At 40.6% G+C, this 26460-nt stretch overlaps 1 protein-coding gene across 7 annotated transcripts in view; it reads left to right on the top strand.

Moving 5' to 3' along the window:
• Positions 1 to 26460, top strand: part of TPRG1 (tumor protein p63 regulated 1) — a 290596-nt gene that overhangs the window by 43571 nt on the left and 220565 nt on the right. The window lies entirely within an intron of this gene.

The following is a 26460-nucleotide window of genomic DNA, read 5'->3' on the forward strand; positions in this document are numbered from 1 at the left end:
TTGTTGAAATGCTCACTTCTCACTTAACTTTCTCCAAATCATGTCAATAAAATCGGGATTGAGATGTGAGTTCTCACATTAACTTAACTTAACTGGAAGAAAAAACAAAAGGTTTGTCTTCCTGCTCCAACTTTTCCTCTTTAGCAACTATCTTTCAAACCCATCTAAAGTCCAGCTCTGATTGTGGCATTCTTGGCTAAGAAGACAAACTCCTCTTACTGACCTTTACCGCTCTTCACAGCCTTGCTCCAGGCTCACTCTCCAGGCTGATTCCTGATGATACCCACCTCATCTAGCCTGGGTTCAGACATATGGGGATAAGTAATGTTTCTTGTACAAAATGAAATAGTATTTCCCTTTGCCACAGCTTTGTATTCCATCACTGGAATGTTCACACCTAGTACTTGGGAGTCCTAATTCTCTTCAAGTGCCTTTTTCTGTTGCTTCCAGTTGTAAGAAAGTCATTCAACAATCATTTATACGTATGAGACATTGTGCTAGGCACTGGGGAACACACACACAGACACACACAGAAGAAGAACAATACCTATCCTTAAAGAGCTTATTCTTATGGGTTAAGATTACATGAGAAAAGAAGCCAAAGATGGGAGTTGTACCCCTAGAGATGAAGGAGAGAGGTCTGGGGTATGGGCTGATGAGAAATGAAGACACAGCTGGCCTGGGGGCCCTCCTTACATGGAGGAGGAAGCAGCCAATAGAGGAAATAGCTTCAACTTCACAGGGGGGACAAGCAGTTGCTAGTACTTTTCCACTCAAACACAGTTACTTTGTCCTTTCCATTTCCCTTTTATTCCCAATTTCCCCAACATGGCTCAAATGTCATCTCACCTTGGAACTCCCCTTAGTTCCTGGAGTCTCCTCCCATAGTAACATCCACCCACTCCTGCAGCCTCTTGAGAGGCTGAGAGTCTTGAGAGGCTTGAGTCCCAGAACTTCCCTTCACCTGGGCAAGTCCCCTTCTCCCTTCGTGAGTTGCTCCCACAGTAACAGAGAGCCACTCAATAATTTTGAATAGGAAAGCAATAGTGATTTAAGATGATTATTTTGACAACTATGTAAAATAATTTGTAGAAGGGAAAGAGTAGAAGCAGCAAGTCCAATAAAGAGGTCATTTCAGTAATCCAACAGAAAAGTGATCATCAGTGTTGATGGTGAATGGAAAGACTGTGATGGATACAAGAAACCAGCCAGTCATTCAACAGACATCTATTATGTATCTAATGTGTGCTGGCCACTGTGGTAAGTAATGGATATACAAAGAGAAAAAAAAACCAGTCCTGCTGTCAAGCTACTTCTGAGACTTCAACTAAGTGTATTTGAGAAATGAGGCATAGCAATGACTGGAGGATACGTAGCTGAGGGCCAGGAAGGATGGGGGTAACTTCCATTAAAAGGGGGAAGCCTGGAGGAGGGCTGTGACTAAGAGAAGATGGCCAGCTCCTTTTTGGACATCTTAAGTTTGAGGTGCTAGTGGGGCTTTGAGGTGGAGATGTCCAGGAGACAGAAGGCAATGCAGGATTGAAGGTCAGGAGAGAGGAATAGATAGATGGATCAATTTGTGTCATCAGCATGAAAATGATCATTGATTCCATGGAAGCTGATGGGATCATATAAATAGAAAGAAAAGAGAGAAAAGAGCCTAGGAGAGTGTACATGTTTAAGAAGCAGGATATAGTTTACAATTCAACGAAGGACACTGAGAAGGAAAGGTCAGACAAGGTGCCAAGATTTAGTAGTGTCACAGAGACTGAGAGAGCAAAGAATATCCACAGAACTATTATTAACAGTGTCAAATGCGGTGGAATGGCAAGAATTCGAACTAAAAAACGGCCCTGGATTTGGCATTTAAAAGATCACTGGAGAGAGCAGTTTGATTCAAGTGATGGGGTTGTAGCCAGATTGCAAAAGAGCTGAGAAGTGAGTGGGAGGTGAGGAACTGGAGGCAATGAGTGGAGAGAGCTTTTTCTAGGAGTTTGACTGTAAAAAGGATGTGTTATGTGATGAGAGCTTGAATGGAGAGCACTAGCAAGTGAAAGCTTTTTTTAAGCATGGGGGAAATCTGGGCATCATTATAGGTACCAGAAAACAAAGAAAGAGATATGGAAAGATTGATATTGGATCTGAAGATAACTGAAGGTCTTGGCTCTCAAGAAGATGGAAGGAAAAGGGCAACTACGTGGCACAGTGGATACAGCACCAGCTCTGAAGTTAGAAAGACCTAAGTTCAAATCTAGTCTCACACACTTGACAGTTACTAGCTGTGTGACCCTGGGCAAGTCACCTAACCCTAATCACCTCACAAGAAAAGAGGAAGAAGATAGGAGGAGATTAGCTAGAGAACCAAATGGAGGCATTGCTCTTAGCAAAGAGAAGAGCCACTTTTCTGTCAGAGGCTGGAGCAAAAGGGGAAAGAAATGGAAATAATGCAAGGTTGAGGATCAGCCACAAGGTAGCGTTGCTAGCCAGTAACTTCATCCTATGCAAGATTCAGGTGGATAAGGAGTCCTTACCCTGGAGGTTATGCATCAGCCGATAAACAGAAGAGCTGGTCGTCTGGAGTGCTCTCTGTGCTTCTCAGAGAGTGGAAGACCTTTTTATCCCAAGATGAAATTCTCTATGGGTGGCCATGCCATCCCATAATTCTGGGGGACATCAGTAGAGTTCATTTACCCAATCAGAATCAGCTCTAAATCCCCACCAACAGGCGAACTCCTATTTCTGCTCTGACTTGTTATATTTCATTAAGCTCACAAGATGTAGCCATAGTGGAGTTGGCTGTCTACAGGAACAAACATGCCAAATGGTGTATGTTTGATCCTTTGCTAGAAGGAAACCTGAGAATAAGACAACATATATGAAAACACTTACTGTTCTGCTGCATGACCGCAGTACTTTAATTTAGATAGGTTCAACAAGCATTCATGAAGCACCTACTAAGTACCAGGCATTATGCTAGCTGTTGACACAGGCCAGTCAAAGACTCCAGGATCACTAATGGAGTATATGGGGTTATCTTAGCTCAGGGATTCTGGGAAGGACTTAGTTAGCCCTTCCACAGCTACCCCTCCAAGTTCAGGTAAAGGGCAGAAAATACAACCCAGATTCCAATCCATATGCAGCTTTTCTATCCGATAATGCAGATCCTTTGGCAAACAATGAGGAACCCCAACCCCGGGTCCTGGCTCTGTCTCTTCTTGCTATGGCCCATGGACCACAGCTCCAGTTCAGACAGAAGCTCATGCATAAGGTAAAGTTTTCTTATTTTGGAAATATCACACATATGCATGTTATTATTTACAAAAGCATTGTGTCTCCCATTCAGGAGAAAAAGCAAAACAAACCCAAACAAAAAGACAACTCATTGAGGGCAGGGACAGTGTGTGTGTGAGTGTGTGTGTGTGTGTGTGTGTGTGTGTGTGTGTGTGTGTGTGTACCAGGTCCACAGTGGGTACTTCATCAAAGTTGATTCGTCAGTATGACCAGTTCTTTTCTGTTCTATGTCCTGCTGGTGATAATGAATTATGGTTCCTTCTTTCTGGCACTAGCTTGTTAAAATTGCTAGATTGTTGGAATTGCTTGTGGAGCAGGGTTGGAGAACTGAATTATAAGGCCCAGCAAAGATTGTCTGCCAGTCATCATTCCACTTTGGGATCTCCAATCTTGAGATCTTCAGTTCAAGTTTGTAAAGACTGAAAGAACTATCACAACCCTCTCAGTCAGTAGATCTGGGAATTTATTTGTGGAAGCATCACTTTCGCTTCCATACTTAGTCCTCACTGAGCAGCCAAAGTCCTGCTGCTTTAAAGAGGAGCAGAAGGATAAAAAAAAAAAAAAACAAACAAAAAAAACAAAGCCCCCCCCCTCCCCCCTGCTTTGCCAGTGCCCCTTATTTGTGATCTTTCCCCACTGAAATGTAAACACCTCAAGGGCAGGGGCTGCATTGTGGATTTCTATTTGCATTTCCAGTGTTTAGTATAGTGTCTGGCATATAGAAAGCACTTAATATGTTTTCTTCCTCCCTCCCTCCCTCCCTCCCCCCTTTCTTTCTCTTTCTTTTTCTTTTTTCTTTTTCTCTCCTTCTCTGTGTACACATAGAGTGCTGGGCCTAGTCAGGAAGACCTGAATTTAAATCTGACTTTAGACATTTACTACTTGTATGACCCTGGGAAAGTACTCTAACCTCTGCTTGCCTTAGATTCCTCAACTGTAAAAATGGACTAATCACAGCACCTACCTTGCAGAGTTGTATCAAATGAGATATAGTGGTTAAAGCAGAGTTCCTAACACATTATCGGTGCTGTATAAATGTTCATTCCCTTCTATCTATCTATCTATCTATCTATCTATCTATCTATCTATCTATCTATCTAGCTACCTGTCTCTGTCTGTCTGTCTGTCTATCTATCTGTTTGTCTGTCTGTCTATCTATCTATCTAATCTGTCTATCCACAGAGGTATAGAAGAGGAGAGAATGGAAAACTTGCAATGGAAGGACCCAAGAAAATATGAAATGAAGTCTTCTGCATGGATCTAGTGGGGAATGGGATCTAAATAAGAGAAGGCTAGAAAGTGCCACCTGGGGCTAATGGGATGGAATGTGAATCAGGGAAGAGGAAGATATCTGTGAGGAAGCAGCAAGGACTCTGGACAGTGCCCTGGGATCTGTCCAGCACTGTTCATCAGGTTACAATCAGCAGCAGAAAGATCCAGACTAGTTCAAATCCACCCATGTTTATGAAATGCCTCCTATTTGCTAGATTCTGTTCTAGGTCCTGTGGATAAAAAGACAAATTAATGATGGTGTCTACACTATTTTCTAGGAGGCTACTTGCTATTTGGTTTCCCAGGGAATCACAGATCAATAAATGCACCATGAAGCAGAGAAGAAAGCCAGAAACTATGAACAACAACAATAATAATAGAGCAAAACAACAAAACACGAATCAAACATAAACTGCTACAATTCTGAAGAAAAAAATAAACAGTATTGAGACTAAAAGCAAGTCAACTTAGATCAGCATGAAAAGAAACGAACCTGCATTCAAGAGATTCTCTAGCCTGGCCCCGCCCCCGACACCCCTCACCACCAACCCTGACATGTGCATGTGGCACATCTTTCCTTGTGTCGCACCCGACATGTTGACGTGTAAGCTCCAATTCCAGCCAGACTCGACTGGTTTGCCTTTCATGCTCTTCACATTTGAGGAGCTGGCCTGGCCTGGGCGGGGCTGGATTGGACTAGAACTTGACAAACAATGGAAGTAAGCGCCTTTTGCCTCTGGCAGAATCATCCATGGAGTCTGCTAAGGCTATGAGTGGCTGGGTGGCAAGTCAGAGAGAGGACTGAGGTAAGGGGAGGGGATAGTTACAAAAGGTTTATTTTCCACAGAACTTCCTTCACCTACTGACCACCCTCAATCACTCAGGATCTTAACCTAAGCAGGGCTTTAGGAAGTAGTCTAAATGCAAGTACTGCTATTTCTATATAGAAACTCTAAGGTTTTTCACAGGATGGTCCTGACATCTCAAAAGCAGGGGGACATAGAATTCCAGGGTTGAAAGGGACCATATAAGCTCTTCTGTTCAAACCAGATTCCATCAGTCAACAGGCATTAAGTGCTTACTATATGTCAGGCACTGGACTAAGCATCAAGGATACTACAAGAGGTAAAAACATACCCTCCTCTCCAGGCACTTCCATTCTAATAAGGGAACCCCTGTAGGTAACTAAATACACATGATATATGCACAGTACATGGATCATGATCTCAGAAGGAAAGGACAAGGAAGGGGTAGGAGGAGAAGTAAGTAAGTAAGAGTAAAATTGGAGCTAGAACATGAATGCCCTTGACTTTGTGGGACAGATTGTCTTTTGTTCTCGCCTTTTAAAGACCGCAAGTCAGATGAAACTCAGTGTGGCTCAAGGTAACCCACTGTGGGTTCATAGACATCTAATTTCTAAGAATTTTATATATATATATATATATATATATATATATATATATAATCTTGTATGCACCATTAATTTGCTTCCATGTCATCCATCCATTGCTCCTAATTCAGTCCTCTGTGGTCAGACAGAATGAGTCTACTCTCATTTCCATGTTTCAAATACTTAAACTCAAAAAATACATCCTCTCCTTCCTTCTTGTTTTTCCTACATTTTTCTTGCCTCTTCTCCTTCCTTCCCCACCAAAAACTCTTCTTCTCCAAGACAAATTTCCCCAGCATCTTCAATGGATACTCATTTCACAGGAACTCATGGCCTTTTCCCATCTCAGAGTCCTCCTCTTGACTCTTCCTCAGCTTATCAATGTCTTCCTTAAATTAAGGCGACCAGAAATGAGGACAATACTCCTGATGAGGTCTCCTGTAGGGAGAGAGCAGTTGGACCATTGTCTCTCCATATCTAGAAGTGATGCATCTTTTACTACAGTTCATGGAACATTGACATAGTGATCTTGCTGTTCACTAAAACTTGCCCTTCTTTTTTCCCAGACAACTGACTTAACCCTGCTTCTCTCATACTTTATTTGTGAAATTGATCATTGCACTCACTTGTAATGCTTTATATTTATCCCTCTTGAAATTTGCCTTGTTAGTTTGGCTGTGATGTTCTGAATTGTCTTGATCCTTTTGCAAACTGACTCCATTACCAAGTGTGTGAGCTATCCCTCCTAGCTTTCTTGCATTATCTTAAAGAGCAAAATGGTAGAGCACCCATGTCATTCTCTACTTTGCTGGTGAAATGGTAAGTTGTATTAGATCAGGGAGATGGGCCCTGAGGTCACCACTGGGATCACGCGCCTAATCTAATCTAATTTGTCAGCTACAAACCATGGGTGACTTCTCTTTGGTCTTGGCCTAATAAATTCTGAAGCTATTCCATTCTTTTATTACATACCTTCATATTAGTCTAAATTTTGCACAAGGAAAGCATGAATACTTTTGTGAAATGCTTTGTTTAAAAATCTAGATAAGTTTTATTTACAACATTTTCCTGTTCCTAGTGTTATGCAAGGAGGCTTCTGTCTTGAGAACTCTCTTTCACTCAGAAGATCCAGCAAGTCTTAGAGAGGTATAAGAAATGGGAATCTTGCCCAGGATCACACACCTAGGGTGTATCTGAAGCAGGTTATGAAACTAGGTCTTCTTGATTTCAAGGACAGCACTCTCTCCACTACACCTGGATGCGACTAGTTGGTGCCATTTAGCCTGGGTAAGTGGTAGCACATTTAGCCTGGAGTCAGGAAGACCTGAGTTTAAATCTGACCTTAGACACTTCTAAGCTTTGTGACTGACTGAGTCACTCCACTTCTCTCAGCCTTAGTTACCTCAATTGTAAAATGGGAATAATAAAAGCTCTTGCCTCTCAGGGTCTTTGTGAGGATCAAATGAAATATTTGTGAAGCAGTTACTTCAAAAGTGCTCCTTGTCTTCATTCCTTCCTCCTTGTCACTTCAGGAGATTCCTCAGGCCAAGCCCCTTGGGAATCATTTGAAATGAAGTGGAAAAGTGAAGAAACAAGTTGTGGTTGCCCTGAGGCATTTTCTATTTCTGACTAAAAACTTGATGTTTACTGCATTTCCCTAATTAATTGTAAGCTCAATGGAGACCTAACACAACCTCAGCCCTTATCTCCAACCCATATCGCCCTCCCCCAGCACACTATAGTTTTCAGCACATGGTAGGCCCTTACTAAATGAATGAAAGGTAATATTGTCCCCATTTCACATTTGAGGAAACTGAGGCAGACATAAGTTAAATGACTAGTCCAGAGTCACACAACTAGTAAGTGCCTGAAGTCCCATTTATACTCAGATCTTCCTGACACCAGGCTCAGTGTTCCTTCACTGTGGTGCCACCTCATTACAAACCCATCTTCTTTTTGACTCATACATTTTCCTGATGACATCCTTTCCACTAGGTCTTTTACGTTCATTTGGATTTTTCCAAAGTCTAGCATGAGAGGGGAGAAAAGATGAGAGAATGGAAGGAACATTTGTTCTCTATTAGAATTTTGATGGAACAGATTTGGAGCCAAGAATACCAGAGTGCAAGTTCCACCTTGGCATTTGGTGTCTGATCTTAAGCAAGTCCCTTCAATTCTCCAAGCCTCACTTTCCTCTTCTGCAAATGGGCAGGATTGGGCTATATGTCCACAGTCCCTTCTACCTAGGGATCTGGGTCTGTCTTACACAGCAGGTGCAAAGAACTGGGCAGAAGTTCTGATTTAGTCCCAATGACAGGCAATGAGTTCCACTTCAGAAGGGTTCCAGACCCCAGGAGGCTGCCTAAGGATCACCCCCTGAGAAGACATGGCAGGCCTTAGAAGGATCGCTCTAGCCCACTGCTCCCTTGTGCCGCCTGTGACTCAGATGAGCCTGTTCCCTTTCAGGATGGGCTCGTGTGCATGCTGTCAGACAATGAACACCAGGGTGTTTGACAGTCCTAATATCACTGTTTGCATTATCAGACAATTACCAGCCGAGCTCCTATTCATCATTTGACTAACAACTCGCAATGATTATTATTTTTTTTTCTTCCCTGGCAAAACAAATATAGCAGTGCCTTCTTTTCAGCATCAGTGCTGATGCTTCTTGGCATTCCATCAGCTGAAGAGTTTTTGGGGAAAAAAAATAAACCCACCAACCTTGGCGCCGCCGCCGCCGTCCTCCCCCACATCTCACTAACTTTACAGGCCCCCATGGCATCTGTGTGCGGTGAACCGAGCTGTTGAGACTCAATGTAATTTGCAATCCAGCTTCTGTTAACATGGAAATGTACCGGCTGCTCTCCTGCAATCTGGGGCCTCATTCTGTCTAGCATATGGTTGCATTAAATCCAGTCTCCAGAATGTCTCTCGTTACCACGTTGTCAATCCTCGGCGAGCAGAGAACCCTAAAAAACCACTAAAGGGATGTATTTTTGGAATTGGCTCCTGTGGTCCGTGCTTGACGAGAGCTGTCCAAAGGCACACTTGGTTACTTGAAATGAACTAGCCCTGTCAACTACATGCACGTAGGCACGGGTGAGCTCGCACACATATACATACACACAATGGGAAACATGAACACTAAAATATAAACCCTGTTCTTCTAGAATAGGCAATCAATGCTAGGAGAAAAAGGATAGTAAGGAGGGGATGTTGGGAGAAGGGAGTCTATCAGTGCCCTGTGACATCAACTCAGGCTTAAGAAGCATCTTGGGGTGAGCTTGGGTCTCAGATTTGTACAGCACAACTCAAGAGATGTGGGCTCCAAGCATGGAAAACACATCCATATGATCAAGGAGGACTGGCAGGATGAGACAGCCACTCAGGTCCCTTCTAACTTTGTGACTCCACGTTTCTGGGGCTGATCCATAAAGAACATAAGCCAGATCCAGTGCTTTCAGAGAGAGACCTTACCCCACATCCTCATAACTCCAAGCCAACCACAAGGACAATTGCCTGGGCAATGTTTGTGAAGCCCACGGGTGCTATCTCATATCTTCATTTTGAAAATTCTATATATAGTAGGAAAAGAAGCAGATTGGCATCAAAGGGAAGGAGTGAGGGTTCAAGTCCCATCTCTGAAACAAGAAGGTTGTATGACTTTTGGCAGTTTGCTTAATGTCTCAGGGATCTAGGCAACTTGTTAAAACTATGAGTTATGAGAAAGTTACCAGTATACATTAATGGAAGGACATCCCCTTACTGATAAAAGCGTAGCTACTCAAACATACACACACACACACACACACACACACACACATACATACACTCACACATACACACACACACACGCATGCACATACACACATGGATAGTCCCAGATGCCTGAGTTTGCATTCCCCCTGAAACTCTTCTGTAAGCTCTGTGATCATAATCCAGTCACATAATCTCCAAGTCCTCATTTATTCATCTATAAAGCTGGATAATTACACCTGAAGTAACTACTTCTCAAGTTTCCATGAAGCTCAAATAAGAAGAAATTTACTATCTTCAACTTGATGGCCAGTTGTCAATTTTCATTATTGACAGCAATGGTGGATGACAAGCTCAATGGGAGTCCTCAGTGTAACATGGCAGCCAAACTGGCCTCCACCTCATTGGGCTGCCTCTGACAAATCCAGAATGAGAATGTTACTGTCTTGCCCTCCTCTATCCTGCTCTAATTTGATATGATAGCACTGTAATGTTGGGTCAGCATGTTTTAGGAACAGCTTGGACAATGCAGAGAATATTCCAAATAAGAACAGTCACAGACCTGAAGGATTTGCGACTATGTAATACTGTGATCAGTTGAAGAAACTGACAATGTTTACTCCAGAGAAGAAAAGACATAGCTGGTTCGTGTGGATCTGGAGTTAGATTTCTCCTGATGGACTTCACACAGCAGAACTAGGACCAGTGAATAGAAGTTACGTGAGGTTTAATGTAGAGAAAAACAACAAATAAGCAAAGAACAAGAAAAAAAAATCTTTCTAACAATCGTTGTTTAGTCATCTTTCAATAGCGTCCTAGTCTTCATGACTCCTTCTGGGATTTTCTTGGCAAAGATACTGGTGTGGTTTGTTGTTTCCTTCTCCAGCTCATTTCACAGATAAGGAAACTGAGTAAATGGTATTAAGTGACTTGCCCAGGTAACTAGGCTAGTAAATGTCAGAGGCTGGATTTGAATTCAGGAAGAGGAATCTTCTTGACTCTAGGCCCAGAATTCTATCTGTTGTACCATCTAATTACTCCTTCCCAACAAGTAAAGCTGGACCAAAGTGGAATGAAGTATTTCCTGCTTCTATATGCAATAAGGAGCCCATCATAGGAAGGGATGGAAGCTAAGTGGTCTATAGCAGGGGTGTGTGCTGAGGGATAGGAGGTGAACTGGGTGTTGAATGAGACTTCTTTGGAATCTGCTATTCAAGGTCACCATTTGAAAAAAAAAAAACTCCATACCACATCCTTTTGCAAAGGGAATAGCTTTCCTAGTATATACGTAAAACCCATTCTGAAAGTAAGGTATGCATTTAGAGAAAGTGTAAAATGTAATCTGAGATTGGGTGGAAAGGATTCTTAGTTCACCTTTGTCATTTATTTACAATTTAGGTTTGTAAGTTTCAGTTAGTTAATCAACAAACATTTATTCAAGATCTGTTGTGTGCTAAAGACATGGACATTAAGGAGGAGAGCACAGGCTTTAGGTGGCATTTTAGTTTAGATTTGAGGGAAACAAGGGAAGCCTGGAGGCTGGGACTAGGAAGGAGGGCACTCCCAATATGGAGTCAGGGAGCCAATGAAAATGCCCAGAAGCAGGGACTGAAGTGTTTTGTGTGAGAAAGAACAAAAAGGCAAGGATTGTGATTACAGAATTTGTTGGGTGGCGGGGCAGGGAAAAGTAAAGGGTAAGGAACCTGGAGGAGTAGGAGGGAGCCTTGTTGTGAAGGGATTTGAATGAGAGCCTGATAGGAAGTTACTTCCATATGATGATTCTACCTCTCTAATAATACTAGTGTCAAGATGACAAATATCAAAATAGCATTGCCTATATTTTCCCCCTGAAATCATCCTTTGTTCTAAATGTCTTATTTCTGGCAAGGCATCACCATGTTCTCCATAACCCAGTTTTTGCCCATGGTACCAATCTCTTCCCTCTCTGTATGTTCCCGTTATTCCCAAATATAACTAATCAAATGCCAAGTCATGTCATTTTATCACATTTGTCCATTCTGTTCCTCTCTCTCTCATCACTACAATAACCCTATATCAGGTCTCTTTAACTCTCACTCAGGTTTCTTTCCTTTCCAGTCCAGCCTCTAATTAATTGCCCAAACCCTCAGATTTGCTCATGTCACCCTCCGCATGAAGAAACTACAATGACTCCCTCTTATCTCTAGGATGACATATAAGTTCTTCTAATTAGCATTTAAATTTCTTCATGGTTTGGCGCCAATGAAAATTTTTAGTTACTCCTCCTTGTACATTCTTTATTCTAGCTCAAAAAACCTACTCTGGGTTCTCAGCATAATGGGAATTTGACATTGATGCAGACCCAATCAGCTTGCTGAAGATGGCATCATTTTTATTGAGGATGAAAGAAGCAACTTCTGGGAGAATCAGGGGACGAAGCACTGGACCATGTGTGGGCATTCTGTATTGGACCATCACATAGTTGGAAGGAGGATATTTCCATTGTTTGAGTAGCTACAACTGTTAGCACCTCAGAAGGTCTGAGTCACCACTGACCATAGCGTTGACACATTCAGATATGAGGGACTAAGACTCCTTTACTCTCAGCTGGTGAGACTATGTGGTAGAGGAGAACATCTTAGGGTCTCTCTTCTGAAGCCATGCAGTCAATGAGAAAATGGGTGTGGGGTCTTTAGTGTTTTTTCTTTACTTTCTGTTCTAGCAGTAGGGAGTGGAGTCTATGATTTGAGACAAAAGTGTGATCCATAGAGATCCAGTAATTCAGGCCAGATGATGCAGCCAGCCCAGATGAAATTGCCTGGAGAACAAGGTTCCAGATTCCAGACCATCAGAAGTTGGTGGTTGTGTTGGCTTTGGATGTGAATTTCTGGTAGTGATTGTGGTTCCAGGGATTGGGGTTAATGTTTGAATGTTTGTTCCATATTCCATGTTCCATATTCAAACATGTTCTACCTCCTGAGGAGAACATCTCTCAGCCCTATCACTTGGCATAAATTATGACTCATGATGGTCTGAAATGGCTTCCTTACCTTTGTTCCTTGGAATGCCTAGTTCATTTCAAGGATCAGCAAGAGGCTTCTTTGTGTTTAACTCAGTTATTTCTGCTTGTCTCACCTCTGAAATGACTTATATTTTCTGAGAATATACTTTGCATTAATTAAATGCTTTCATGATATTTCTCCACAGTGGGCTGTAAGATCTTTAAAGGGAGGTACTATTTCACATCTGTCTTTGTATCTCCAGTGCCAAGTATAGTACCTAGAACATAGTAAGAGCTCAATTATGGTTTGTTCAATTGAACTGAACTTCATTGAGTAGAAATTTGATTGGACTCCTAAGACTATTGGAACCCACATTTCAGCCCTCAGCTGATTAATTAAAGTGAATAAATTCTCTTTGTCTGAAGAGAGTTCCTGCAAGAGAAGACACAAGAATTCTTTATCTAGGAACTGGAATGGGTGGAATCCTAGAGACTGCCAGCTGTCCATTCCTTATTGATATCAAGGAAACCCAAAGCCTGATTAATCATTTACATCACCTTTGTAAAAAAAAAAAAACTCATTAACTCCGTTTAATTAAGTAAACCACATCCTTTCAAACTCACTTTAATGTCAACCTGTTTCCCCTCACCTCAGGAAGATGGTTTTTATCTTGCACCTTTATCGCGCTTAATGATTTATTTTCCCTTTGTGTATCTTTAAAAAAAAGAAAACTGTCTTGTATCATATGTTTAGCAGGCTAGGAGAGAAAACATCCCCAAATGCTTTGGAGCAGTCCTCCTAGTACTGTATCCTGGGGCTAAGAAATGTAGGCTAAGTGTCATGGAATGGTATAGAAAGAGGGCAGTAAGCATTAAAAAGTCCTGAGTTCAAATTGTGCCTTTGACACTTCCTAGCTGTGCAGATATCATCAGTAAGCCATTTTAACTGTCAGAACCAGGTGAAAACCAGTTTGCCTGGTCAGGCCCTACCCCATAACTAATTGTACACAGCCTGGGCCCCCTCACCCAAATCTTTCTGGGTGGAACTATTAAGAACTGAGTGTCTTGGATTCCTAAGCTTCATTCATCACTCCTTATTAAGAAATTTCAAAAATGCGCACATTTCACTGGTTTTCATAATTCTTGATTGTCCTTAGCACCTTGTGCCTTGCTGAGTGAAAAGTGGGTGACCACCTCTTCCCAAAGACTCACTTTAAGGAGGACATTGAGGCCAACAGTCTCTTTCATTTTCTACCTACGTGCTCTCCCTTATACTTCTTTACTATTATGCTGAGCCAGCTATCTTTCCTCCCTCTACCCCATCCTTGATAAGGTCACCACTCCCACTCTCCTTTTCAGTTTATTTTTGTATGCTGTATTTCTTGTTTAGTCGTGTCCAACTCTTTGTGATGCCATTTGGAGTTTCCTTGGCAAAGACACTTGAGTGGTTTACCATTACCTTCTACAGTTCATTTTACAGCTGAGGAAACTGAGGCACAGGGAGTTAAGTGATTTACTCAAAGTTACAATGTTAGTAAGTGTCTGGGGCTGGATTTGAATATGTCTTCCTGACTCCAGGGTCAACACTCTGTCCACTGTGCCACCTTGCTGCCCCATGTTGCATTTAGCGTTAAATTGTAGGCTCCTTGGGGGCAGAGATTTTCCTTTTACTAACCCCAGTGCTTAGCACAATGATTAGCACACATTTGGCACTTAATAAGAATTTATTGGCTTGCTGACTGGTCTTAATTATAGTATTACATTCTCCTATCAATGAAAGAGCAATTTCCTCTTGGCAATCATCATCATCCATCCCTGCGTGGATTTGCTATTCTTCATCCTAAATGTCCTACAAAAAGTGATGTCAGACTCAGATGGAAACAGGGAACACTAAACTTCACTATTGTGGGAGAAATGTTTCTGTTTTCAGTTTGTGTGGTAGTAACTGTTGCTGAAATAAATCTACCACAAAATAGAAATTGTAGAACTATAAGTCTAAGTTTTATTAGACTTATGCACAGGTTCAGACTTCAGGGTGGAAAAATACTGAACAAAGATTAGGATTTTCTGAGAAACTTTTATAGAGAAATTATGTCAGAAAGACTGAGAAATTTGTCTTTTACATACTGCAATATCATATATTCTTTTAGGCTATAAAAGTTTTTATTTTTATAATTTTTTAAAATTTTTAGTTTTCAACATTCACTTCCACAGTGCTTTGAGTTCCAAATTTTCACCCCAACTCTCAGCCTACTCCAAGACAGTGTGCATTCTGATTACCCCTTCTCCCAATCTGCCCTCCCTTCTATCACACCCCTCCTTTTCTTTATCCTTTCACCTCTATTTTCTTGTAGGACAAGATAAATTTCTACACCCCATTGACTGTATGTCTTATTTCCAAGATGCATGTAAAAACAATTTTTAACACTCATTTTTAAAATTTTGAGTTCCAATTTTCATCCCTTCCTCCCTCCCCACTCATCCCCACTTAGATGGGAAGCAATTCGATATAGGTTATACTTGTGTAGTTATGCAAAACACTTCCATAACAGTCATATTGTAAAAGGCTAACTATATTTCCCTCCATCCTATCCTGACCCCCCCATTTAGCCTAGTCTCTCTTTTGATCCTGCTCTTCCTTAAGAGTGTTTACTTCTAATTACCTCCTCCTCCCATTTGCCCTCCTTTCTATCATCCTCCTTGTTAACCTCTTTCCCCTCCTTTCCTGTAGTATAAAAAAAGATTTTCGTACCAAACTGAGTGTGCATGTTATTATCTCCTTAAATTAAGTCTGATGAGAGTAAGGTTCACTCTTTTCCTCTCACCTCCCCCTTCTTCCACTCCATTGAAAAACTTTTATCTTGCCTCTTTTTTGTGAGAGATAATTTGCCCCATTCTGTTTCTTCCTGTCTCTTCCCAATATATTTCTCTCTAACCCCTTAATTTAATTTTTCTAGCTATCATCCCTTCATATTTAACTCACCCTGTGCCCTCTGTTCACATAAGTAAAATCCCTCCAACTACCCTAGAACTGAGAAAAGATTAAAGAATTCCAAATGTTGTCATTTCATGTAAGAATGTAAATGGTTCAATTTTAGTAAATTCCTTACAATTTCTCTTTTCTGTTTGCCTTTTCATGCTTCTCTGGATTCTTGTATTTGAAAGATTTATTTTCTATTCAGTTCTGGTCCTTTCATCAAGAAATCTTGAAAGCCCTCTATTTCATTGAATGGTGAATTTTTCCCCTGAAGTATTATATTTATTTCTGCTGGGTAGGTGATTCTTGGTTTTAATACTGGCTTCTTTGACCTCTGGAATATCATATTTCAAGCCCTCTGATCCTGTGATCTACAAACTGCTAGATCTTGTGTTATCCTGATTGTGTTTCCACAGTACTCAAATTGTTTATTTCTGGCCACTTGCAATATTTTCTCCTTGACCTGGGAGCTCTGAAATTTGACTACATATTCCTAGGAGTTTTCCTTTTGGGATATCTTTCAGGAGTTTATGAGTGGATTCTTTCAATATCTATTTTTCCTCTGGTTCTAGAATATCAGGGCAGTTTTCCTTAAGGAAATAAACCTAGCTCTATAGGCTAACTATGTGAAGTTACATATTAAACTGCCTTTAAAGGGTTTAAAAGGGGCTGATTGAGAGGGAAGGGATTTAGATGTCACCACGATAACTAAGGAATGAGGACAGTTGGGATTCTTCAAATAACATAACACATTGGGAAGATTAAATGTCCCTTTGGCTTTTCTCTGAGGAAAGTCAAAGTCTTCCCTTAACATTTTTCATCTATATGTTAGGTTTTGATCAGGTGAGGTTGATATTAACAGGAGGTGGCTTATAGTTAACCAAAAATTGCTGGAGGAATGAACCTGAGCCTCAAATAAAAAAATTAAGAAGAATAATTTTAAAAATTTAAAAATTCCCATTACGGTACATAAGAATCCCTGTGGGCCAAGGCACTTGTTGACTTAGCAACAAACATATTACTATTTTCTATGTTCTATTATATTTTTATTTATTTTGTTAAATTTTGCCAATTATATTTTATCAGATCTGGAACACTTAAAGTGTTATGGTTATCTGATCCTTCCATCCTACACTACAACCTGCCTAAGTCCAACTTTTACTAGTCTCTGTCTCCAAGGGCTTTTTTGAGACACCAACGAAATGTGGGAAAAGCACTTTACCAACTATAAAGTTGTAAGTAAGGAGGATTTTGCTATTTTTTTAATTGTATTTTCAAGGATGCATGGCCATAACAATCTCGAGTTCCCAGGCTCATGGTTTGTAAACATCTCCACCATGCTTATGCAGTGAGGTATGGGGATAACATAATATGATATTTACTATGCTTGCATTGAATGTTGATAAATTGCCTTCTTTGTCTATCGCCCTGTAAATCAAGTAGGCACTAGTCAGTAAGTGGGGATTTGGATAATTCATAGAGGAATGCATGGACCTTCCTCAACTAGCTCCAATGGAGGCCTATGAGATCTGTAAGAATAGTAACTCTGACTATATTCTCACCTGCCCCTTCAAGAAAAGCGATTAGGAAATACTATAGGAGTTGGTCTCCCATTTTCAACAAACTCTTTTGTGAAAAATAGGCTAGAGAGGTAACTGCCTGAGTATTCTGGGCCAGTAGAAGTCAAGGAAATCTAGGGGAACCCAGGATGCCTTGCACAGTTTTCCAAAAAATCCCTAATGTTAATTTTTTTCTTTTTTGGTGTTGATACTGTGCCCAGAGGAATCTTCCCCTTAGAATCTTCAGGATCTTAAGAAATTGTTAGTTCCCCACTTTTTGGCTTTGATTTCAGTCCTTTCCCTCTCCATTCTGCCTTCTAGAGTAAATGTAACCTAGGCTTTTCAAGCACATTGTGAGTGTATGAGGTGTATGGGGTGTTCAGGGTGAACTAGCACTTCTCTTGGGAGGGTTTGTTTGCTCTTTTCAAGGCTGCTCATCTACCTTTAGAGTCCACTTTCACCTAACTCTTACCTACGGTTGCAAGGAACATGCACAGTCACCACACTCACTAAAACCTCTTGATCTAAACCACATTGAAGGCAACCAACTGGCTTCAAAACCATCAGTGAGTTAGAGGGATGTTTATCTCAAGCATGTGACGACTTCCCTAAGAGGAATGGGCAGATGAGAACAATTTGTTCCAATAGCCAAGAGGACAGCTGAAGCAGGTGCTGTGAAATACAGAACTTGGTTAGGTATCAAAGACACCATGGTCATACACTGCATTCTGGACCATTGTCAATCATCTTTTGGGGGGCTTGCCATTGGACTTTGATTACACTGGAAGAGAGAGTGAGGCTGATGACTTTGTACAACTCTGTCTCTCTTCAGTCCAATTCATGCCAGGGTCAAGATATCTTCTGTGATACCCCTGGTCCTTTTTGAAAATAAAGAATAAACAATAACAACACTCTGAGTTCTACTGGATTACATCTAAAAGATATCTAGTAGGAATAGCATACAAGTTCTAAGCTAAGATAACATGATTCTAGGGTCAAAATAGACACATGACCTATATATAAAGAGAGAGAACAAGGGATATACTATCTATCAGACTTCTGGATAGGTAAACAATTTATGGATAAACAAGAGACAGAGATCAATGTGAGGCATAAAATGAATAATTCTGATTACACTGATTTTTTAAATGTATAAACAAAACAAATATAGCAAAAATAATAAAGAAAACAGAAAACGGGGGCAGGGAGGAGATATAGACAGTATCTCAGACAAAGGTCTCATTTCTGAAATGTATAAAGAACTTTGTCAAATCTATAAGAATATGAGCCATTTCCCAATTCATAAGTGGTCAAAGGATATGAACAGGCAGTTTTCAAATTAAGAAACCAAAGCAATTTAAAGTCTTTAAAATATCCTCTAAATCATTATTGACTAGAAAAATGAAAATTTAAAAACTTTAGGATAGCATTTTATGCCTATAAGACTGGCTAAAGTGATTGAAGGGAAAGTGACAAATGTTGGAAGGGATGTAGAAAAAATTGGGCACTAATTCAGTGTTGGTGGAATTGTGAACTGATACAATCATTTTGGAGAGCAATCTGGAATTATGCCAAAAGATTTATTAAACTGCTTATACCCTTTCACCTAGTAATGTCACTACTAGGTCTATTTCCAAAGATGATTAGGGGAAAAGAAAAAGAACATATGTGTTATAAAATATTGATAGTGGATCTCTTTGTGATGACAAAAAAACTAGAAATTGTGGGGATGATCATCATTTGGGAAGGTTGAGCAAGTTGAATTATATGATTGTGATAGCATAGTACTGTACTGTAAGAAATGATGAGCCTGATCATCTTAGAAAAAACATGGATACATAAAAAAGTAGAAAGGAAAAAAGGAGGAAAAAATGAAAAACAAAACAAAGTTACATCATAACTTTATTGTAGATAAAAAAGGAATTGCAAGTTGTACATAATAGATTTGCAGTTTCATGTGTAATCATTTTTTTTGAGAGAAAGAGACAGAGAGACAGAGAAAGAGAAAGAGAGAGGATGATCTTGCTTACTCTTCCCTTAAGGAAGAGATAGCTAAGAATTTCAGATAAATGAAAAGACAGAGGTAGCAGAAGTGTTCATCTTAAGGATGTCTTGTGGAGTGCACAAATTGTCCGAGCAGTGATGGCTCAATGTACTAACATCTCTCAGAGCTCTAGCATCAAGGGGAGACTCCAATCAAGCCTTTCCAATGTCACTTGACAGCATTCAATCAAAAAAGGTAGAAACTCTGTGTCCTGCTGAGCTATGTCAATCAGAGCAGCATCCCAAACATTAGTAATGGGTAGACATGACAAAACTAATCTATCAGTAAACATTTATTAAGCACCTACTATGTTCCAGGTGTTGTGGTAAGGTACTGATGTTATAAAAAGGAAAAATATAGTCCCTGCCCATTAGATCTACAGTCTAATGGTGGAGACAATATACAAATAAATCAATAATATAAATTTAAAAAATAGGAAGAAATGATGAGACAAGGCACTGCTATTAAGAGGAGTTGAGGAAGGCTTCCTGTAGCTGGTGAGATTTTTGTTGGGACTTAAAGAAAGCCAGACAGGTCAACTGTCCAAATGGAACATTTTGAATTTTACCTTGGATGCAATAGGGACCCACTAAAGTTTATCGAGTATGGGAGTGACATGATTGGCCCTAGGCTGTAGTGGGTAATGGAGGATACATTGAAATAGGCAGAGACTCGAGGTAGGCAAAACCAACTGTAGAGTTCTGCAAGAGTTCAGACATGAGACGCAAAGAACCTTCACCATGGATGACAGTGGCAAAAGAAGGAAGGGGGCTGCAAAGGGGAAATTGACAGGCCTGGGCAACAGATTCAAAACTGGGAGTGAGAGATAATGAAGCATTCAGGATGGCTCCTATGTCATGAGGCTAAGTCACTGAGATTGGTGCACCTTCTACAGTTATGGAGGGGGAAAGATAATGAGTTCAGTGTGGGATGTCTACTGGATATCCAGTGCAAAATATCTGAACAGTAATTGGAGATACAACTTTGGAGGTCAGCAGAGATAGGGGCATGCTGGGTAAATCTGAGCATCATCAGCACAGAAATGGCTCTTGTGTCGAGGGCAGTAGAGGAAATCACCAAATGAAATAGTACAGAGAGTGAAGAGAAGAAACAGGACAGAACTCTGAGGAATGCCTGCAGTGGCGGTGGGGTGAGTTTGGTGAGGACAAAGCAAAAGAGACAGAGGAGGACGAGTCAGATAGGGAGGAGGAGAACCAGAAGAAACGGGTGTCCCCAAAAGCCAAGGAACAGAGAGCATTAAGGAAGAGAAGGTGATCACCAGCGTCAAAGGCTGAAAAGAAGTTAAAGAGAGAAAGACGGTAAAAAAGGAAAATGCATCAGGAAGAGTGGGATAGAGGCCCTTTGGCTCTGACAGCATGTGTGCCCTTCCTTACTCTTCTGGTTCTTCTTTATGTTCTTGTTTGGTTCTTCTTCTTCTTGTTCTTGTTCTTGTTCTTGTTCTTGTTCTTGTTCTTGTTCTTGTTCTTCTTCTTCTTCTTCTTCTTCTTCTTCTTCTTCTTCTTCTTCTTCTTCTTCATGTTCTTGTTCTTCTCCTCCTCCTTCTCCTCCTTCTCCTTCTTCTTGTTCTTGTTCTTCTTCTTTCCACAAGGAATTCTGTTATGAATGTTTCTACACATACAGAATTTTTTCTATCTTCAACTTAATGTTATGTACACTAGTGAGATTTTTGGGACAAAAGATATGGATAGATTAATCGGTTTCTCTCATTGTTCCAAATTGTTGTTCAAAATAATGAGACAGATTTAGAACTCCCCCAAGAGTGTTTTAGGACAGGCATATTTACACACCCCTTAAAGACTATTTCCAGCTTTGACTGTTTCTGTCCTTGATCATCTTTGATAAGCATGTAGTGTGAAGACTACTTACTTTTATTTGAATGCCTCTCTTTCTTAATGACTTCAAGCATTCTTTTTTTCTAAATGGTTGTATACTGTTTTCAGTTGTTTTTTAATTTTCAAAGCAGTTAATTCATGTCCTTCCTCCACTTATTTAGTAGAACATTCTAAGTAATGTCCAACAAATTCTAGATATTATACATACTCTGCTGGAAGTTTAGAGGCATTCAAAGTCATAAAATACAAGTACAGTTTTCAACTCTAAAATTGGACCTTAAGTAACTTTACCAGGCAGCTTTGCTAAGACATCTTCAAGGTGAAGGATACAAAATCACAGATTCCAAAGTATCCTTATCACTTTAGAGCACAACCCTAAGCCTGTTCTCTTCTAGGCTAAAGATCTGTATTCCCTTCTTCAGAAAGTCATGATCCAGGAAGGAATGGTCCAAGTTGCTTACCTAAGCTAATTAATAATACTCAGGGCCTTATTAACAAAGTGTTTATATAAAAATCAAGAGGAGAAAATATTATGTCCATGTATCCTTCAGTATTTACTGCATCATATAAGCTGACTGGCTGTATTAAATCTTATATGTGTTTTCCTAAGCAATTCCCATATATTTCTTAGGATTCTGGGAAAGGTTGACTGTAAGTTGAAGGCCAAGGTCCTTCTTGAATGATGATAACCTTCTCCAAAATAGCTGGAAATTCCAGAGGACAAGAAGGTCTAGCCAGTCATACAGAAACAAGAACACCTGAAGTTGGCTGTTTTGTTTTGTTTTCCTGAAAACTGAACAGATTGTGATCACTTTAAAAAAATATCACTGATCATTAGGAACTAATGTGGGTTCACCAACAAAAAAAGTCATGCCTAAGGTACTAAATGACATTTTCCAACAGTTTTGCTCGGTGGCACTTCAGAATCTTGTTCTAGTCATGTATCTTGATTTGAACAAAATATTAGACAAATATTATATGACTTGTTTCTGGTTAGGAAGATATAATAAGGAAAAGCATTAGCAGAGTAAGCCATGGCTGGATGAACAATTGGGTTCAAAATGTATTAATTACTTTTAAAAATATTATGTTAGAAAGAAGTCTCTAGTGAATCTTTTGCTCTGCCATCATCTTTCATTTCTTTTAATCAATTACTTGATTAAGGCAGAGCAAAGATGCTTATCAAGTTCGGATGACACAGATCTCAGAAGAATAGCCATAGACAACAGAATCAAAAGTCAGAATGGTTTTGACAGCATCAAAAACTAGGTCAAAACAAACAGTAGCAAACTTTACAGATAATATAAATTGCATTTAAGTTAAAAACACTGTAAGTACATGACAATAGGTGAGACCTGGCTTACCAGCCTTTCATGTGAAAAATACTGAATTACTTGCTATGACTGATCCCAATAGCAGTGTGTCACTGGCTGATGAAGTGGGGAGGAAGTAGACTCACCACCACCATCACCATCAGGTAGAATTCCCAGATCTGATGGAGCTTTGTTGAATACAAAGCCAGTTCATCCCTGGAGAACCCCGCGCCCCCCCTCCCCCTCCACTCTCTCTCTCTCTGTCTGTCTCTCTTTCTCTCTCCCTCTCTCCCTGCTAGGGGTGAGGTAGGGAGGGTAAGAAAATCAAGGAAGAATATGATAGGATTGGGAGCTTCCTGTAGCTTTATGGTCTGGGCACATAAGAGCTCCCAGAAACTGGTAGTCAAAACCTCTTCAGAGCTGGTGGTGCCTGAAACCTCTATCAGGGACTTGTCACACTCTAATGATTTATTAATCAGCTGAATTTCTAGATGGACATGATGTTGGCAGTGGGTGCATTTGTTTGCACAAAGTAAGCTTCTCCTATCATTAAATGATCAGTGATTTCTATTTGCCTTCCTTTCATCCCAGCATCAAAACTGTTCTTATAGGGCACTGACTTTAGAGTCAGAGCTGCTCCTATAATAAGCTGATAGTGGGAGCCAGGGTTCAATTCTTGCAGACACCAGCAATAAGCAGCAAGTTATCATGGCGGTTCTTCAATAATTAATTGTATACCACCTTAATCAAATTGACAACATCCATAGTCTTCTACTCGGCATTCCCTTCATCATCAGGAATGCCGCACACCTCTAGTGCTTTTGAGACCATGCACAATTCCTCCTCCTGGGGGATTTCCCCATAAATTTGGGTTGGGACATCCACAGATTCTGAAGATGTGTGCATCTAAAAACGAGGAGGTTCCTTGTGAGATCCTGTGTAAGTTTCTCTGGTTCAATATCCCTCCAAGTAGGTACAACAAATTCGCCCATCATTATTGACTCTGTTGTTGTCATGTTTGTCCTTCGTTGCCGAAGAAGACCACGCCGATGACAAGACTTGCACTTGACTTTGTTTGGAGTGAGGGAGGGCTGTGCAGGTCACCAGCCTCACTTCTCCTCCAGAGCCATCTGAATCCAGTGACTACATATTCATCAGGATGACTGGAGATGGCCTAGGATGCACTGGGAGAAGGGGCCAAGGTCTTTGCCGGTACTCATTTAAGGCCCATTCATTGAATAGACCTCTTTAAGAAGTAGTCAGGGCTTGGCCCCTTTAATGAGCCAGTGAAAAGAAAGACATCAGGCTGGGTGGGAAACAGTAACAGTTACTATTGATAATCACTCTTAAGCCAGGAGTGTCCAGAAGAGAGCCTTTAGAAAAGGGGCAGGAGCCCCATGATGTCTGAGCTTCAGAGTGCAAGGAAGGGTAGGGGAGGGCAGGGGAGGAAAGACTCTGAGGTTCTAAGGGGCCACTGAGTCATTTTACAAAGGAGGAAACTGAGGTCCAAGGAGGCATCTGGGCCAGTGAAAGTAATCATTCATTCTACAAGTCAGATGTTCAAGACCTGTGCTAGGTACAAGAGATAACCAATAGTGCAAGGTTGTTATCACTGTTATTGACTCTAGATTTTCTTTGAATATGAATTCCTCTTTGCTCTCATTAATCCATGGGCATGATTTCAGGCACCACATGTTGTTCTTTCAGCTAAAACCCTGGTGATCCCAGCAGAATTACGGCTCTGGATATAAGCCTTAGGAAGGCTAGCCCCCCTTATGATAAGCAAGGAAGCAGCTGAGACTTGGCGCTGAGGGTGCTTCTATATTTTATATGAGCTTAAGTCTGATGATGTTCAATCATGGGAGTTTCTGCTTTGCATTTTATTTTTTTTTTTTTTAATTTAACTTTTAACATTCATTTTCACAAAATTTTGGGTTACAAATTTTCTCCCCTTTTATCCCCCCCCCCCAAACACCAAGCATTCTAATTGCCCCTATGACCAATCTGCTCTCTCTTCTGTCATCCCCCTCTGCCCTTGTCCCCATCTTCTCTTTTGTTCTGTAGGGCCAGATAGCTTTCTATACCCCTTTACCTGTATTTCTTATTTCCTAGTGGCAAGAACATTACTCGACAGTTGATCCTAACACTTTGAGTTCCAACTTCTTTAGCTCCCTCCCTCTCCACCCCTTCCCTTTGGAAGGCAAGCAATTCAATATAGGCCAAATCTGTGTAGTTTTGCAAATGACTTCCATAATAGTTGTGTTGTATAGGACTAACTATATTTCCCTCCATCCTATCCTGTCCCCCATTACTTCTATTCTCTTTTGATCCTATCCCTCCCCATGAGTGTCGACCTTGAATTGCATTCTCCTCCCCATGCCCTCCCTTCTGTCATCTCCCCCACCCTGCTTGTCCCCTTGTCCCCCACTTTCCTGTATTGTGAGATAGGTTTTCCTACCAAAATGAGTGTGCATTTTATTCTTTCCTTTAGTGGAATGTGATGAGAGTAGACTTCATGTTTTTCTCTCACCTCCCCTCTTTATCCCTCCACTAATGAATCTTTTGCTTGCCTCTTTTATGACAGATAATTTGCCCCATTCAATTCCTCCCTTTCTCCTCCCAATATATTTCTCTCTCACTGCTTGATTTCATTTTTTTTTAAGATATGATCCCATCCTCTTCAATTCACTCTGTGCACTCTGTCTCTATGAGTGTGTGCGTGTGCATGTGTGCGTGTGTACTCCCACCCAGTACCCAGATACTGAAATGTTTCAAGAGTTACAAATATTGTCTTTCCATGTAGGAATGTAAACAGTTCAACTTTAGTAAGTCCCTTATGACTTCTCTTTGCTGTTCACCTTTTCATGCTTCTCTTCATTCTTGTGTTTGAAAGTCAAATTTTCTTTTCAGCTCTGGTCTTTTCATCAAGAATGCTTGAAAATCCTCTATTTCATTGAAAGACCATTTTTTCCCCTGAAGTATTATACTCAGTTTTGCTGGGTAGGTGATTCTTGGTTTTAGTCCTAGTTCCTTTGACTTCTGAAATATCCTATTCCATTCCCTGCAATCCCTTAATGTAGAGGCTGCTAGATCTTGTGTTATCCTGATTGTATTTCCACAATACTTGAATTGTTTCTTTCTAGCTGCTTGCAATATTTTCTTCTTGACCTGGGAACTCTGGAATTTGGCCACAATGTTCCTAGGAGTTTCTCTTTTTGGATCTCTTTCAGATGGTGTTCTGTGGATTCCTTGAATATTTATTTTGCCCTCTGGTTCTAGAATCTCAGGGCAATTTTCCTTGATAATTTCATGGAAGATGATGTCTAGGCTCTTCTTTTGATCATGGCTTTCAGGTAGTCCCAGAACTTTTACATTGTCTCTCCTGATTCTATTTTCCAGGTCAGTTGTTTTTCCAATGAGATATTTCACATTATCTTCCATTTTTCCATTCTTCTCTTTTTGTTCTGTGATATCATGCTTTCTCGCAAAGTCCTTAGCCTCCATCTGTGCCATTCTAGTTTTGAAAGAACTATTTTCTTCAGTGAGCTTTTGAATTCCTTTTCCATTTGGCTAATTCTGCTTTTGAAAGCATTCTTCTCCTCATTGGCTTTTTGAGCCTCTTTTGCCAATTGAGTTAGGCTAGTTTTCAAGGTGTTAATTTCTTCAACATTTTTTTGGGTCTCCTTTAGCAGGGAGCTGATCTGCTTTTCATGCTTTTCTTTCATCTCTCTCATTTCTCTTCCCAGTTTTTCCTCCACCTCTCTAACTTGATTTTCAAAATTCTTTTTGAGCTCTTCCATGGCCTGAGCCCATTGGGTGGGCTGGAACACAGAAGCCTTGATTTCTGTGTCTTTGCCTGATGGTAAGCATTGTTCTTCCTCATCAGAAAGGAAGGGAGGAAATGCCTGTTCTCCAAGAAAGTAGCCTTCAATAGTCTTATTTCTTTTCCCTTTTCTGGGCATTTTCCCAGCCAGTGACTTGACCTCTGAATATTCTCCTCACACCCACCTCGCCTCCTGATCTTC

Source organism: Notamacropus eugenii, chromosome 6 (assembly GCF_028372415.1).
Source record: "Notamacropus eugenii isolate mMacEug1 chromosome 6, mMacEug1.pri_v2, whole genome shotgun sequence".
In the NCBI taxonomy this organism is placed as follows: Eukaryota; Metazoa; Chordata; class Mammalia; order Diprotodontia; family Macropodidae; genus Notamacropus; species Notamacropus eugenii.